The 16,601-nt window shown below is 42.3% G+C and overlaps 2 pseudogenes; both read left to right on the top strand.

The window, feature by feature from the left end:
* The first annotated feature begins 1,559 nt into the window (after positions 1 to 1,559).
* On the top strand, positions 1,560 to 5,865 carry LOC147915857 (transcription initiation factor TFIID subunit 10 pseudogene; annotated as a pseudogene).
* Positions 5,866 to 13,374: 7,509 nt separating this feature from the next.
* LOC147915856 (endogenous retrovirus group V member 1 Env polyprotein pseudogene) lies at positions 13,375 to 15,442 on the top strand (annotated as a pseudogene).
* The last annotated feature ends 1,159 nt before the right edge of the window (positions 15,443 to 16,601 follow it).

Below are 16,601 nucleotides of genomic sequence, written 5' to 3'. Positions count from 1 at the left end.
TGCCTTTCTCTTGTGGTTTTAGGATTCTCTCCTTATCTTTAATTCTGGACATTTTAATTATGATGTATCTGGTGTGGGCTTCTTTGGGTTTATCTTGTTTGGTGCTTTCTGTGCTTCCTGTACCTGGATGTCTGTTTCCTTCCTTGGGTTAGGAAAGTCTTCAGCTATTATTTCTTCAAATAGATTCTCTGCCCCTTTGTCTGTCTCTTCTCCTTCTGGGACATCTGTGACACAGAGATTAGTACACTTGATGTTGTCCCAGATGTCCCTAAGACTGTCCTCATTCTTTTTAATTCTTTTCTCTTTTATCTGTTCAGCTTGGATGATTTCCTCTAGTCTTTCACCCAGCTCACTGATCCGTCCTTCTGTATCATCTTCTGCTTTTAAGTCCCTCTAGTGAATTTTTCATTTCCAGTATTGTATTCTTCATTTCTGTTTGGTTCTTTTTTATATTTTCCAATTCTTTCTTGATGTTCTCACTGAGTTCACCCATTCTTCTCCCAAGATGTGTGAGCACCCTTATGACTTTTTGTTTGAACTCTTTGTCAGGTAGATTATGTATTTCTGTTTCATTTAGTTCTTTTTTGGGGGTTTTGTCTTGTTTCCTTGCTTAGGATGTATTCCTTTGCCTTCTCCTTTTGCCTCTTTCTCTATGCTTACATCTATGTATTAGGTGTGTCAGCTATGTCTCCAGACCTTGGAGAGGTGGCCTTATGTAAGAGATGCCTTCTGAGGCCCAGCAGTGCGCTTCTCTCTCATCACTAGTTCCAAATGTTCCGGGAGTGACCCCTGTGTGGGCTACGTGTGCCCTTCTGTTGTGGCAGAGTTGTTCTTGCTGCAGGTTCCCGGAGAGGCTAGGCTGACCCCTGGCCAGCTGGTTGTAATGCTCAGCTCACGTGGCTGCTATGGACACTTCAGTCACTTTATCTGGCATGGGGAGCCCCAGCACAGTTGACTGTAAGATCTCAGAGCACATTCCTGTTGCAGTTTTTCTGTTGAGTAGGCCCCCAGCATGGATGGTTGCTAGGCTCAGGGGCTTACAATTGTTGTAGGCCTCTGGCCCGCAAGGCTGTTGTCAGCTCTCTCAGCATTGCAGCTGAGTGGGTCTGGCCCCAGGTACGAGAGCACCCAGTTGTTTCAAGCTTTGGAAGGTGGGGCCGATCCTCTATGTGGCTGTTTGAGAAACACAAGTCTTCTACAACTGACAAGCCCTACTGCATACAGGGCCACACACCCCGTCAACATAGTCCTGCCCCATGGACTTGCCCCAACCCCCTGAAGTGGACCCAGTTGCCTCACTGAGAGAATCCACACACCACCAACACCCCACACATTCCACCTGCTCCTTGCACATGCCCTATCCCACAGAGGCTGACCCACTGGCCTGGCTGCAGAGGATCCAGGCACCCAGCCTATGCAGGGCCACAAGTTGACCAAGGGCTTTCTGTTGTGCAGGGCCAGTCCCTAGGGCAGGCTGCCTGCCCTGGCTGAGCTGGATTAAATCAGTGCTCTAGCAGGTGGGGCAGACCCTACACTAACAGGCCAGGGGAAGAACTCCAATGGCCTCTGCCAACGTTTATGTCAGCATGCCTGTACTAGGTCACAATAATGGCTGCCACCAACGTATCAGTCCTTGGAGAGGTGTCACCTCTCACAAGCTGCACCCAGATGCTATCAGGTGAGTCTGTTTTCACCAAAGGACTGTGCACTTTTCTTTCTGGTGATTTTAGGTTGCTTTCTGAAATGGGTGAATTTGTGTGTGGGCCCTTTAAGAGCAGGCTTTTTTTTCCTTTATGTCCAATAGCTTTTCTGGGGGTATTCCACGTTGTAGTTAATAGACAGCAAAGCAAGGTATTATGACACTTGACTAGGTTGTGCTGAGTCCAAAAGCTTCTTATTGTGGTAACACTCTCCCACTCCTCCAGGGAAGGCTTCGTACCTTAAGGTTGCTCCCAGCTGACTGTGAAGCATCACAGCTAGATGCTGGCTTTTTTCTCTCCAGAAAGGAATTTCTTCCTCTTCTACCTCAGTCAGGACTGTCTCTTGTTGTTGGTGTTCTTTTTATCCAGTTTTCAGTTCTCTCTTAGGGGTAATTGTTCCAAGAGTAGTTGTAAATTCATTGTGTCCATGGGAGGAGGTGAGTTCAGAGTCTGCCTATGCTGCCATCTTGACACCGTCTCCCTAAAAGGATTTTTTTTAAATTCCAAACCCACAGAGCAAAAGGAATAGAAGAGGATAAAATTGAAAAGAGAGATGCTAACTAAACTTTGTTAGTTGGAGAGTACATGGACTCATAAAAACTGACCTAAAAGACAAAGAAAACCAAATGCTTGCAGAGAAACAAGATGCAAACCTTGAAGAACCATGAAAAGGCTCAAGAATTGGGTCTCCCAGCTACCCCTGAAATTCGGGTAGTGGTGGGATTGAAAATAGAAGGATTGGTTATTAGTCTGTATAAGAAGCAGTTAAACCCCTAGAAGCCCTCCATCACCCCAGCAAAAGACTAAAGAGGTTGAGCCTTAGCAACTTTGGACTAGGAGTCATTGGGCACAGCTGATGGCGGTGATGCCATACTGAGTGAAATTCCAGATACTAAATAGTGAGACCCTTTAGCGCCCCCACAACTTGACACTTGGCATGCTGGCAGTGAGCCTTATAATCCCTAGGCAAGAAGGTAAAGGATTCCTACTTGGGAAAACTGACCATGTGTAAAGATCCACATACTCATAGTTGAGTATGAACAATGAAGCAATGTGCTCTCCACTGAAATAGTCTACAGAGAAGCTCATCCATCAACACATCAACCAGGCACATGCATACACACACACACACACACACACACACACACAGCTTTCAAGCAACTCTTCAATCCTTCATTCATAACTACGAACAGGAAAAACTTACTAGATATCTGAAGAAAAATCTTTGACATGAATGATAGTGACAAAAATAAATAAAAAGAAAAATGAAGTTAAGAAGAAATAGTCAATATAAAAAACAAAATAAAGCTTTTAAACACTGAGATTACTAGCCTCAAAGAGATAAGGGAAGATATTAAATTCATGAAACAAAAATAGAATGTAATAAAAAAGAAATGTTGAAAGAGAAAATAGCTCCTAAAAATTTCAGCTGATTGCAGAAATTAAATATGAATTTCTAGATTTAAAAAGTGCTAAATAATGGAGATCAATGAAAAAGTTTATGACAAAAGAAGATTATCAAAAGATCCTATAAGCCTCCAAAGAGAAAAACAGATTGCAGACATAAAAAATGGGAATTAGAATGTTGTCAGACTTCTCAATAGCAATACTGGACTCTGGAGACAATGGCACAATATCTTAAAATTCTGAGGGAAATTCATTTCCAACCTAGAATTCTATAGCCATCCAAATTTGAAATCACATGGGAGCATAGAACAAAGATATTTTCAGTCCTACAATTTCTCAAGAAAATTTCTCTCTCATGTATCTACTCAGGAAGCTACAGAAAGATGTGTTCCATCAAAACTAGGGAGTAAATTTTTAAAAAAAGGAAGATAAGAGGCCCACAAGACACAGCAGAGTAAAGAAGCAAATTTACAGAATATTAGTCAACAGAAATCCCAGGTCAATAACCACTTAGAAAACAAAGACAACCAATCTACATTGAAACAAGAAGAAGGAAGACTTCAGAAAGGATGTCCCTAAGAAAAATATTAAACTAATAGACTACCTGATGTGTCTGAACATACGGAGAGGAAATTCAAATTTCTGACATGAAGTTTAAGGATAATTAGTGACAGATACAAAGAAAACTAAGGAAACCAAAAAGGAGGAGGAGAAAATGTCCAAGGAAAGGAAAAAATTACACAAGAGAACTTGGGCTCCAACCAAGATGAATTAACAGGGGCTAGGCTTAAACTCTACCACCTGAACCAAAAAAAAACAGGCAATATATATGAAACAATGGTTTTCAAGACACTGGACGGTAGGCAACAAAAGACAGTGATCTCTGGGAAAATGCTCCATCCGATAGCATATTACATATTCAAGTACACACAAAACACACCATACTATGGGCCATGAAAAAAGGCTCAACAAAAAAAGACAAATACTGTGTGATATCACTTATATGTGGAATCTGAAAAAGCCAAACTTACAGAAACAGAGAGTGAAATAGTGGTTACCATGGGCTGGGCAGTTGGGGAAAGGGGAAGACGTTAGTCAAAGAGCACAAACTCCAGTTATAAATTGAATAAATTCTGGAGATCTAATGTACAACATGGTGATTATAGTTAACAATATTGTATTATATACTTGAAAGTCGCTGAGAGAGTAGATCTTAAATGTTCTCACCACAAAAAAAGAAATGGTAATTATGTGACATAGTGCAAGTGGTAGCTAACGCTATGGTGGTAATCAGTTTGCAACATATAAGTCTATCAAATTAACACATTGTACACCTTAAACTCACACCATGTTGTATGTCAGTTATATCTCAATAAAGCTATTAAAAAAGTCTCAATGGCAAATAAGCATTGCCAACTTCATACTTTATTTGTTTAGGGAATTGCAAATTAAAACAACAATGAGATACCACTACACACCTGTTAGAATGGCCAAAATCCAAAACACTGACAACACTAAATGCTGACAAGGATGTAAAGCAACAGGAGTGCTTATTCATTGCTGATGAGAATACAAAATGGTACAGCCACTTTGGAAGACAGTGTGGCAGTTTCTTACTAAATTAAACATACTCTTACTATATGATCCAGCAATCATGCTCTTTGTTATCTACTCAAATGAGTTGAAAACATATGTCCACACGAAAATCTGCACACAGATGTCTATAGCAGCTTTATTCACAATTGCCAAAACTTGGAAGCAACCAAGATGTCCTTTAATAGGTGAATATATAAATAAACATGGTACATGGAATATTATTCAGCACTAAAAAGAAATGAGCTATCAAGCCACAAAAAGAAATGGAGAAAATTTAACTACATATTACCAAGTGAAAGAAGCCAAATGCAATGAGATAAGAATAAATCTGATCAAAGGTGTGAAAGACCTTTACACTAAAAACTACAAAACATTGTTCAGAAAAACTAAAAACTTACATAAATGGAAAAACATACCTTGTTAATGGGTCACAACACTCGATATTGTTAAGATGTCAATTCTCCCCAAATTGATGTATAGATTAAAGAAATCCAATGAAAAATCCCAGTAGAGCTTTTGTAGAAATTGACAAGCTGACTCCAAAATTCACTGTAAATGTGGACAGCCACGACAATTTTGAAAAAGAACAAAGTTGAAGGATTAACACTTCCTGATTTCAAGACTCATCATACAACTACAGGAAAAGGCTCCGGGGAGGCCGTGCAGCCCCGCAGAACCCTCAGCAGAATAAGACCAGACCCTCAGGGGCAGCAGGGGGGCCTGGGGCTGGAGCATCAGCGGGGTTCCAGCAACCACAGTGCCCCCACAGGGCCATTCTAATCGGGTTTACATAGTGCCAAGCACAGGCAACAAAGATATGAAGCTGGAGGTGTTCAGCAGGCCTCTAGTGGACTCCCTCGTGCAGCTGGAGGATTACACACCTACGATCCCAGATAGGGTGACTGGCTACTCCCTGAACCGTACTGGCTTTGGGGCCTCAGATCCAGGCATAGCTCAGTTCGTCTCCCTAGCTGCCCAAAAATTCATCTCAGATACTGCCAATGATGTTGATGTCCTGTGGTGCTGCAAAAGGAAGGGCACAGCCTCTGGCAGCTCCTGAAGCAAGAGAAATGACCACAAGTACACTCTAAGCATGGAGGACTTGACTTCTGCCCTCAGCAAATATGACATCAATGTAAAGAAGCCACAATACTTCACCTGAGCCACCCAATCTAAATGTATTTGTCTGTCCCCAAGTCCCCATACAAGCTTGTTTTCATAAGAAATCTCATTGTGATAAGTGAAAAAAAAGAAGAGAAACTACAGTAAAGACAATGTGATATTGGAGTCAAGATACATAAATAGACGAATGGAACAGAATGGAGAGCAAAAATAGACCCACATATATATGGAAGCTGATTTTCCACAAAAATGCGAAGAAAAATTCAGTGGAGAAAAAAATCTTTTCAACAAACAGTGCTGGAACAATTGTGTATCCATATGCAAAAAAAAAAAAAAAAAGAATTTTGATTTATAATTCACACCGTATCCAGAAATTAATCCAAAATGGATCATAAGCCTAAATGTAAAACCTAAAATTGTAAAACTTCTAGAAGAAAACTTAGGAGAAAATCTTTTTTACCTTGAGTTAGACAAAGATTTCTTAGATACAACACCATAAGCATGATCTATAAAGAAAAAAAATTAATCAAATAGACTTCACCAAAATTTTAAACTTTTGCTTTTTGAAAGCTTTTCAAATGTTAAGAAAATGAAGATGAGCCACATACTATGAGAAAATATTTGTAAATCACGGATCTGATAAATGGCTTGTATCAGAATATATAAAGAAGAACTCAAAACTCAACAATATGGAAATTTTAAAAACTCAATTTTAGAAATGAGCAAAGGATTTGAACATACACTTCACTAAAGAAAATATGCAGATGGCAAGTAAGAACATGAAGAGACGCTTGATATCATTAGTTATTGGGGCAACACGAATTAAAACCACAATGAGATACAGCTACACATCTATGAGAATGGCTAAAATTAAAAAGACAGAAGACTGACAATATCAAGTGTTGGAGACGATGTGGAAGAATTGCAACTCTTATACACTGCTGATATGAATGTAAAATTATACAACCACTCTGGAGAACAGTTTGGCAGTTTCTTAAAAAGTTAAACATCAGCCTACCATATGATACAACCATCCCACCCCTAGGTACTTAACCAAGAGAAATGAAAACATATGTATATGTCCCTACAAAGATTTGTACATGAATGTATATAATATTTTTATTTGTAATAGCCAAAAACTGGAAACGACCCAAACGTCCATCAACAGATGAATAGATAAGCAAATGGTAGTACATCCATACAATGGAATACAATTCAGCAATAAAAATAAACTATTGTGATTTGAAACAACATGAACGAATCTCAAAATAATGAGATTATGAGCAGTGAAAGAAGCCAGACAAAAAAGACTAATAGTCTATGATTTGATTATGTAAAATTCTTGAAAATGCAAGCTAATCTATACGACAAAAAGCCTATCAGTGGTTGCCTATCAGGTGATGGGCAGTAAGGAGAGATTACAAAGGGACACAAGGAAACTGCTGAGGGTGATGGGTATATTCATTATCCTGATTATGGTGATGGTTTCATGGGTGTAAACACATGTCAAATCTTATCAAATTTTCCACTTTAAATGTGTACCATTGTGTTGTGTATTATACCTCAGTAAAGCTGTTTTTAAAAACTATGTCAAATAAAATGTAATCATAGATATGAATAATATTTACATAATCGTAATAATGTAAACCTGAGTAGTAATTTAACCAAATTGTGACATACTTTTTTGAGAGGCTGGAGGCTGGGTTATTTAATTTGCATTTTTCTGATTTCTGGTAGGGTTTTGCATCTCTTTACATACTCATTGGTCATTTGAGATTTTTCCTGCTGTGAATTGCTTATTCATTCACTTTGCCCATTTTGACTGGTTTTCTTGTGTTATCCTTGCTGATTTGCAGGAGTTCCTTATATATGCTAGATATTAATTTCTTTTTGTTTATACATGCTGCAAATGTCCTCTCTTTGTGCTTTTTAGTTAACTTTGTCTAACTCTATCCCCTTCTTTGTAGGCCACCCAACTTTGCCCATCCAAAACACTGAGCAGGTCACAACTCCAACTGACTTTACGTGTCAGCTTTTTCAAACTTATCACTCACTGCTATCCTGGAATTTAATCTTCTGAATAAACTACAAAATATCCTGAAGGGCCATATGATTCTATAAAACAGAGGATTCATCAATGAGTTTGCCCGGAGAGTAAGTTTGCTCCAGTCAGAAAAATCTATACATAACTTTAGAAAATACGGGGCTATGGTGATAATGTGTTTTGTTAAACTTAGTCTGCTGCCCCAAACTTCCCCACTTGCACTTATTTGTTTAAGAGGCAGTAAAGTAAGTGGTAAACCTTTCAAATAATGGACATGATTTCGAATCCCAGAGCCTCCATTTTCCATGTACAATGGAGTTGGTAATATCTTTATCACAGGACTGTTTTGAGGATGAACTATGATAGTGTTTGTAAGTGCTTAATTCGCACAGTACCTGGACCATAGTTAGCACCAGTAAATGGTAGCCATGATTATTACCTAGACTGCCCTTCCCCAGCCCATGCTACCTTTCAACTGGCAAAAAACCCTTCTATTTATCTTTTAAAACTATGTTCAAAAGACACCTCTTCCATAAAATCATCCCCAAATCTGTGCAAGCAGACTCCAGCACACCACTGCCGAAATCCCACTTTCACCCCCAAAATATTAATCACTCTCTAGTCTGTGATCTCAAGCACATTATTCGTATGACTTAAATGTATCTGAGAATACTGTGATAAGCTCAATACGTGCCTATTTCCCGCAATAAAATGTGAGAAGTCAGGAATAATTACCTAGGTCATCCATTTTTAACAGAATGTAAGGTTTTCTTCTTAAACATAGCTAGCAACTAGGCTAAACACGTTGTATAGATACAAATGATAAAGAGATCAGTCAAAGAAAAGAGAAACAATATTTTGCCCTATCATAAAGAAAACTATCTTTTAAAACCACGGGAGGAGGAAGGAAAAGAAAGAGGAGGAGGAGGAAAGGAAAAGGAAGAGGAGGAGAGGGAAGAGGACAAGGAGAGCGGAGAAAAAAAAATGGTGAAGAAGAAGCCTATAGAAGATCTGGCATATAACCCTGTCCTACAATATTACCCCTTTGCAAAGCAGTTCAACTATACACACCAAATGAATTTCATCAGTAGAGTTTATTTAAATTGCTATGTTTAAATCAAACTGTATCTATCATTGATTCAAGGCAAAGTGTCAGTCACCTTTCATTTTTCATTTTATGTAAAAGAAAGTTATAGTTGGTTTTCTCAACAAGTCACTGTAAAAGCTCACATGGTGAGAAACTTTACTTATATATGGAAACTTTCACTTCTGGGTGAAAATTAAGTGCTTAATTACAATGATCTTTTATGGGCCCCCTGTCTGTAACACTCATCTTTATGAAAAGGGGTGTCATATATTGCAACACCCATAGTTTTGAAAACCAAATTCCCCAGTATAAAAATATTTCCACTCTCTTTTAATGATTTAATAAAGAAAGGAACATATGTATGATTCAAAATTTAAATAAAATATGGTTTAATCTTTAAGTAGGAGGTTTTTATTTCTGTTTTAATTTTTTACTTCTGAAATAAAATAAGATGTTACATTTATTTAATAGTCACATATCTCAATAGTGTTTAACCCACTACCACTTACCTGCTGGTAAAATCATTTTTAAAATTAAAAATGAATACTTATGACTTTAGATGTTATTCTTGTCTTTTGAATATATTCTACTTACCTATTTCTACCAAAAAATCACTCCAAATTGGAGCGGCTTAAAACAACAATCACTGTATTATTTCCCAAGGTTTCTATGGGCCAAGGATTTAGGGAAGGCTCATCTGGGTGGTTCTGGCCCAGCGACTCTCATGTATTACATGTGTTATATGATGTCTTGGAACTTTGTGAGGTCTTACCGAGAATATTCTAGCCCTATCTATCCCTTAGATCTTTGTCCTAAAGCCCTTTTTAAATTTGAGAACAATTTGCTATCTGAAAAGACTGCTCTGAATCCTTTGCATTTTCTATGAATTCCATTCAAAGCTAAATAATTTGTTCTTTAGTTCATCACTCTCGTCTTTCATTTTATTATGGGCAGCAAGAAGAAGCCAGATCATTGAGTTCATTAGGCACACAGTCTATGTTCCACATTCACACAGGCAAGAATTTTGCTAAACTTCCTGCCACTGCATAATGAAGGTTCCCTTTTCTCCAACTTCCAACTATGTTTTCCTCACTCTGCTTTAAGGCCTCACAGACAGCCTTCTTGAGACCTTCTAGGCTTCTGCTAACACTCTCCTTGACTTCCTTCCAGCTTTCACTAACATCCTCCCTAGGTGCTTCAGGATTTCACTAACAGTCTCTTCCTGAACGATTCTGTCCACATTAGGTTTTTGTCATGTCAGCACTCCATTTCTGCAACAAATTCTGCTCCAATTATCTATTGCTACATGATAAATCACCGCAAAATGGAGTTGCTTAAAACAACAGCAATCATTTTATTATTTTTCCTGATTTCTTTAGGTGAGGAATTCAGAAAGGGCTCAGCTAATGGTTCTGGCTCAGTCACTCATTTGTAATCATAACAGTAGCTGGACCGGAACAATGAGGAGCTGGAGCTGTAGATTCAATGTTTCTTTATGTGCTTTCTCCATGTGGGCTAATTTGGGCTTCCTCACAGCACAGCAGTATCAGGGGAGTTGGTCAACTTACACGATCTGACTTCCTCCAGAGCAATCATTGCTAGAGAACCAAATAGAAGCTTATCATCTGTTCTTACCTACTGTCCTATGTCATGCAAATTCACCTCAACTGTGTTCTGTTTGTGAAGAAATTACAATCCCACCCAAATTCAAGGCCAGGGAGTGAATTAGACTCCCTCTCTTTACGGGTGAGTGGCAAGGTTCTAAACACGCACGCGGCACGGGAATTATTTTGCAACCATTTTTCAAAAATAAAATCTGATGCATAATAATACTTTTAGATTTTGTTCCATATGGTTTCTTTCTCTAGCTATTTTTAAGCAAGAAGTAAGACAAACCATCAGCCACTGGAACAGGTTCCCAGGGGGGTTGGAACAAAGGGCTGCCATTTAACACTAGGTAACTGTGATTTTGTCTTTTTTTCCCCATGACTTCAAAATTGTGGATCCATAATCCTGATTGCTATGTGAAATTAGGTTTTCAGTGTATATTTTAAAAGGAATCCATGCTTCTTTTTTCTTAAAAATGTCTACTTATAAATACAATTGTTTTGTTATTTTTCTTCAGTGAAATACTAGAATGTGTTACTATTGTGCACCTAATTCCTCTACAATGAGTGGTATAAAATATCAAACATTTATTTCTTTACTCCTTCATACATAGCAACTTATATAAAGCTTTCTTTTAAATAACTTTATCAGTACGGCAGATAAAAGTAATAGTCGGGCAGCCCGGTGGCACAGTGGTTAAGTGCTCACATTCCGCTTTGACAGCCCCGGGTTCACAGGTTCGGATCCTGGGCGCGCACCCACGCACCGCTTGTCAAGCCATGCCATGGCGGCATCCCATATAAAGTAGAGGAAGATGGGCACGGATGTTAGCCCAGGGCCAATCTTCCTCAGCAAAAAGAGGAGGATTGGCATCAGATGTTAGCTCAGGGCTGGTCTTCCTCACCAAAAAAAAAAAAGCAATAGTCATATCTGGTTGGTGGGGTTAAAAGACATTTTTATTTTTTTATAAACATTTTTTACATCGACCAAATCTTCTACTGAAAATTATTATTTTTATTATTGGAAAGGAATCAATACTCTTTTCAATTTAATTTTATTCCCTTGCGTGGTATGTTGACGTGCTGGAAACTTAAGAAAGATTATGTTTTCAGTAATTCCAACACCTCCAAATGTCAGTGTGTCATTGCCATAAACACATAATTAGGAGAAAGACAAATGCATGAAAAAAAATTTAATAAGTAGTTTAATACATCTAATGCCATATATACACATGTATATAACTCACTCCTGCTTTACAGAGGTATTAATAAAATGATATTGTATCCCCTAGAAAGAGGGACCCATCCATCATACTGAGATACGCAGGAAGCTAGATATGATCTGGGAGCAAGGTCACTCCACCAGGCGCAGGATCCTAATTGCCGGGCAGCGGCTCTTCGGACATGCAGCACTTCCCCGACCCTGACCCAGGGTAACCCCAAGCCTCATTATACCCTCCTTTGCATTGAGGTTTGGCCCCGTCCCCGCCCCGCGGGAGATCACCGCCATGACAGTTCTGGAGATGCCTATGTAAGGAAAAGAATCTCCCCCGCCCGACCTGAGGGTGGAGACAATGCCCGGATTAGCACACGTTCCAAGACCCTCACCCACCGCCGGACCAACTTTCCAAAATCACTTACCACCACAGCTTTGGTGCAGTAGCTCCCCTAGAGCATGCCCGCCCCTCCCCTTGGGGGTGTACTTTCACTTTGTTAATAAATCCTCCTCTGTTAAAACTTCTGCTGTGTGTCCACTCTCAAATTCTTTTGTGTCTGTGGACCAAGAACCTGGGACCCCGCGGCACCGAGCTGATCAGTGCCGGTAACATACTTTCTTGGTGAGCCAGCAAGGAGGCTTGCAGAAGACAGAGGACTTGACAAACACGAGGAGGCCAAGGACATCGACAGGTGACCTTTTCTACAATCCGTCAAGTAAGTGTCTTCCCTCGGCCCTCTCGGCCTTGAGGGAAATTATACCTCATCAACAGTCTGATGTCCTTTGTCTGAACCTAATGTCCTGTCCGTCCACGTACTTGTATTGTCTTTCTCTGTTGGTCTTCTTATACCTGAGGCAAGGGCAGTGCATCACAGATCACCTGGCCTCAGGCCTCTTTCTGCTTCTGTCTGCTAGAAACCATGTCTCATCACCAGCCACCTGATCCCATGTTTTACATCTGGAATCATACTTTCTTTGGTGTCTATTTCTGGGGTCTCTTGGGCCCTAATCTACTCCTTGCCCTGTGTCGCAGAGCCTGTTTGTCTGACAGGGACAAGGGTTGCATTGTGTGTCAAGGGTATCTGATGAGGCCCAGGGGATGCCCCTGGCTCTGGCAGGTCAAAGACCCCACAGTTGGGGAATTCACCCTCTTGACGATTCTAGTCAGACATCTTTCCCAGTGTTATGTTGTGTACATCACCAGTGGCCAGTCGTTTGTAACCCCCCCGAGTTGTCTGTCTACCAAAACTCTTCTTGTCAAATGATATTTATGGACACGTAGGTCTGTCCTGAAGGAGAAGGACCAAGGACCACCAAGTCTAGCCACGCTTTGTGTCCACCAGATCCTCACAAGGGCAACAGAGGAGACCGACTGGCACATGAGCCGGGCCTTAAACCACGAGGAAATGAGGTCCCAGGGGACCCACCGGGGACGGGGGCACCCATCAGGGGCCACAAGCTCTGGACTGCTGGACAGCGCTCCGCACCCTCCCAGGGCCCAACGGAGGGTCGGATGAAGGGGACTCCGAGACGTCAGGCACCCCGGGGAGGCTATTCTTAATGGGCACGCACCCCCACACCTTGGTCGGACCAAGATGCCCTGGGCTCAAGTCCCAGGGTTACTGCGCAGGCACCGGGGGACGCTCCGGGCGCCTGGCAGAGCAGTAGCCTTGGGCGAGGAGACTAGGACGCTAGACTCTGGCAGCCCGGAAAACTCACACGCCCCAGTCCAGAAAGGTTCAAGCAGATTACTCCCCTCCTTCTCCCACAGGTAAAGGACTCATGACCAGCTGGGGAACCAACCCTCTATCCCGGCCGGGTCACCCCTGGGTCATCTCCTGGCAAAATGAAAGTCTCTCCCCACCGACAGACTTAAGAAAAAAAGAGTGCATTTTTTTCTGTAACAGGGTTTGGCCGCAGTACTCACTGGGAGATGGGGAATTCTGGCCCCTCAATGGCAGCCTAAACTACAACACCCTCCTCCCAGCTAGACTTGTTCTGTAGACACGACGGTAACTGATGGACTCAAACAGCTCTTCACCAAGAAACCACCTACCAGATGAGTATTCAGCGGGAGACCTACTAATTGGGGGCCTCTTCCTCTTCAGTATTCTTCTCATGCTTTCAGTAGGACTGTTCCTACATTTCTACTGCCAGTAACCCGGGACCAAACCTCCCTAGCGAGGTCCCTCCCGGGGTCTGCACCTGGGCCACTCTAAACGGCACCTCTTCCTGTGCTCTCCCTGGCACCTCTGTAACTGAAAGCTTTAGTCCAGCTAATTAGACATACCATAGACAGGATGAAGCAGCTAATAATTCTACTGGTTCTGGCTCCCGTTGTTTGGGGTTTATGGGAAGAAAACTCCCTTGTAAACGTCTCCAGGATCATTGCCTCAGGGGATGGCCTTTCCCACTGCTGTCACCCACATCCACAGGTTGGGGGACCAGGACCCCTATTCACTCCCTTTGGGTCTAATCTAACACTTAACCTAACCTCTGTCCTTGACAATCCACCCCCACTAGCAGTACAGTTGAAGGAAACATCCCAAAACTTCCCATGTACTGACTTTACCCCCCAATACAATTACTCATCCAAAAGCGCAGCCCTTCAGCTCGACTGCCGAAACACTTCGTCTCCTTGTTGTACCTGCCAGGAGTCAAGCCGTTGCTACAATCTCACTTTCCATCTCTATGGCTTCCGAGCCCCGCCCACTATCTTTCCGCTAACCTTCCACACCTCTAAGCCCTGCCTACCGAATACCACCCATTTGTGTCCTGCCTCCCATCTATATAACAATGGAAACCAACATATGCTGCCCCAGGACAGATGTACCATCTGGCAGGAAAGCTTCCCAGATGGGTGGTGAGTCTACTATGTGACGGAAAAGACCTTGCAGGTGGCTTCACATTCACAGCCCCTAAACTCAGGTTACATAGGAGGACTTCTCTCCCCTCAATGTTAGGGCACCCCTCCTTGGGCGTCCTCCATGAGTACCTGGTTTGATTCCTCAACCCCGCGCCAGGCCTGTGCTCCTGCCAGATACCTGTTCTTCTGTGGCCCCCGTCAAAACATGTTGCCCCACGCCAACAGCCCCAGCCCTACTTTCCAGCTCCCAGGACCAAGCACTGGCATACCCTTGCATAGATAATGCCCAATTCAGGCAACAGTGCACCTTGGGCCAGCTAAGTCCTCGAGGACTAGGTATAACTATCCACAATACTAAACCCAGACCCGGACGAGCAATTGGACTACCTCTGGCAGGAGTTGGAGCTGCCTTGGGTTTGGCAGCTCCATGGGGCGGATTTATGTACCATGAGTCAACTATAAAAAACCTCACACGGGCCTTTGAAAACCTGGTTATAAAGACAGGACAAACCCTGCAAAACATCGAGACTTCCCTAGACTCCTTAGCAAATGTTGTCATGGATAATAGACGGGCATTAGATTACCTCCTCGCTGAACAGGGAGGCATCTACGCAGTGATTAACAAAACCTGCTGCACTTATGTCAATAACTCAGTACAGGTTGAAATCAACATCCGAGCAATCTATGAAGAGGCAGCCTGGCTCCATCGCTATAATCAGGGACCAGACCCCAATCAGATATGGTTAGCGATCAGAGGTGCCCTACCATCACTCTCCTGGTTTCTCCCTCTCATATGACCATTACTTTGCATTCTACTCCTGCTTATTTTTGGACCTGGTCTTTTAAACGTCTTAACTAAGTTTACTTCTTCCCTCATAGAGGCCATAAAGTTCCAAATGTTCGTTCAGCCAGCTACTTTCCCCACAATAAAATACACCTCTCTCCCACAACATGCCTTTCCAGGAGACCTCTATTCGCCCCTGGATGCAGCTGCTCAAAGATTTCACCAAGATACCCAGGACAGAGCCCCATCTACAGTGGAGACCCAATTCTAGGTCCACCCTGCTCCCAGACAGAGAACAAGAGGATACTTGAGACCCTGGCACATCGCCCCCTTTCAGCAGGAAGTGGCTAAAGAAGAGGCTCCATGTCCCATTCTCCTGAAGGATTTCAGGGTCTCGAGACCTCTTGAGGGGGAAATGAGATAGGCAGGAAGCTAGATATGAGCTGGGAGCAAGGTCACTCCACCAGGTGCAGCATCCTAATTGCCAGGCAGCAGCTCTTCGGACATGCAGCAGTCCCCCCGACCCTGACCAAGAGTAGCCCCAAGCCTTATTATACCCTCATTTGCATTGCAGTTTTGACCGCCCCCCTGCGGGGGGGTCACTGCTGTGACAGATCCGGAGATGCCTACGTAAGGAAAAAATCTCCCCCTCCCGATGTGAGGGTGGAGACAATGCCCTGATTGGCCCACCTTCCAAGACCCTCACCCGCTCCCCCAGACCCGACATTCCAAAATCACCATCCACCACAACTTTGGTGCAGTTGCTCCCCCTCGAGCCTGCCTGCCCCTCCCCTTGAGGTGTACTTTTGCTTTGCTAATAAGTCCTCCTCTGTTAAAACTTCTGCTGTGTGTCCACTCTCAAATTCCTTTGTGTCTGTGGACCAAGAACCTGGGACCCCACCGCACCGAGCTGACCGGTACCAGTAACAATACAAAGTGCGATTTGTGTTTCTGTGGCAGTTTGAGGAAGCAGGCCTTCTTAACCCACTTCTACCATCTACGCAACACCCCATTTGCCTTTACAACTGGGGAACAGACACAATCAGTGTAAATATCTCTTGTCTCTGTCTCTGAGTAAAGTGACCTTTTCTGGAATTGAACATACTCTGGATTTTTTGGATACTCCATTTCCAATTGTCATGTCTCATAAGTATGTTTATATGTCTTAATTT

Source organism: Ceratotherium simum, chromosome 12 (genome assembly GCF_057802395.1).
Source record: "Ceratotherium simum simum isolate JZ-2026a chromosome 12, ASM5780239v1, whole genome shotgun sequence".
Taxonomy (NCBI): Eukaryota; Metazoa; Chordata; class Mammalia; order Perissodactyla; family Rhinocerotidae; genus Ceratotherium; species Ceratotherium simum.
The sequence above is the reverse complement of the archived record's forward strand: the minus strand, read 5'-3'. Positions and strand labels throughout refer to the sequence as shown.